This window comes from Acyrthosiphon pisum, chromosome A2, assembly GCF_005508785.2.
Source record: "Acyrthosiphon pisum isolate AL4f chromosome A2, pea_aphid_22Mar2018_4r6ur, whole genome shotgun sequence".
In the NCBI taxonomy this organism is placed as follows: Eukaryota; Metazoa; Arthropoda; class Insecta; order Hemiptera; family Aphididae; genus Acyrthosiphon; species Acyrthosiphon pisum.
This window is the reverse complement of record NC_042495.1, coordinates 74078816-74080646: the sequence shown is the minus strand read 5'-3', so window position 1 is coordinate 74080646 and position 1831 is coordinate 74078816.

Below are 1831 nucleotides of genomic sequence, written 5' to 3'. Positions count from 1 at the left end.
AAAATAGAATGGTAAGTTTTAGTATATTATAAAATCAAATGGTACTAGATAGAATCACGTATGTGGTGGGTACTATGTTAGAAAAAGGTGGGTATCAAGATGTATTCAAGTGTCAACGTTTCATACTTTCTTAGCAGGTACTATTAATTTTTCTATAAGATCTATTTTTATCGCGTCTATGGGTTGTTGTTTGTCGAATTGTCAGGAGAACAACTGACTGATACTCGAAAACGACGAGGGTTGTCGAGTGACGACGTGCCATAAAAGTAATGTTATTTCTTATTAGTGTTTATTTATAAACTATTAAAATGTCGTGTTATACCAAGAATAATATCAAAACAATATTATATAATACATACAATAAAAATTAATTTAGGAACGGGCCCAAAAAGAATATCGCACACGGGCCACTTATTATGTAGTTGCGGCACTGTTAGCGTACCTATGCCTGCATGCTCACGTATAGTATATAATATAGCATAGTTGCGCACTTGCGCGGAGCTCGCGGGCCACATTAGTTGCTATATATGAGTCTATGACTCTGCCGTCGTTGTACGCACGAGCGACAGTCCGCTGCGCATGGTGCTGACTATATGACCCACGGCGTCAAACGGTGAATGGCTGCGGTAGGCGAGGCGCGCGGTTACATGATGGTACGTGGGTCGCGACTAGTCAGCCGGTTACTCACTGTGGCGGTGCTATAATAATAAACCGTGTACATAGTATATACCTAAACATTATGCGGTACATATTTATATATATTAAATATATAGGTATATCTATTATCATATACACAGACACGTTATATGTATGTATAGGTACGGATAATATGTAACTGATGGTATTGCTGCAGACGAGAAGTCACGGAACGAGTTTTGCGGGTGAATAATATTTTTTATGGTTTTTTTTATTGTAGGTACGAGATACCTGAGTCGTATTAAGTAGAGAGGGACGTCAACTCGCACGCGTAGTTGTTCCGACGACGCGCTGCTGATGTCGCTGTTGAAGTTTCCACGTGGACTCCTTTGGATTCAGATTTCCAAACATATTCCGACCATAATATACACAACAATATTTTTATTTTATCATTAGGTATACATATACAACGCACACGTATCATATTATTTACAGATGATATAATATTGAGACGACGCCACCCAAACGATTTCCATTTTGTATACAAGGCATTAGTAGTGGCATATACAGGACTTTTGTTCGGAAGAGAGTTGATGATAAAAATATAGGATATAGTATATATAGTCCGATAGTAATCAGTAGGTATACTACTAGGGATCAAAATGCCGGAAAATTTCGGAAAAAACGGTTTTTTTCCCAGAGCCTCGGAAAACGTGGAAAAATTGGAGAATATTGAAATAATACATTTCCGAAAAAAACCGAAGTTTTCGGAAAATTAAAAAAAAACCGAATTTTCAGAAAATTAAAAAATTTTATTTACGCTTAAAAATTTAAATAAACTATGTAAAAAAAACCATTTTAAAAAATAGATAAAGAAACCAGTCATTGTCATTTAACATTTGCCAATACGGTTATCAATGTTTTATTGTATTAAAATTTAAAAATATTAATACGGATATTTCAATATTTGTTCTAAAAATAATGTAGCTCCATTTCAAATTGGTATTTATGTGGGAGAGTGTATTTCCCCGAAAATAAATCACCTGTATTTTTAAATGTTAAAAATTGTATACTATTATTGTCTATTTATGTTTGTATTAAATAATAACTAATAAGGTATTATAGTAACTGGCTGATAGGTTTATAAATTATATTACAGTGACTGGTGAATGGTGAGTGATGACTAGTAACTATT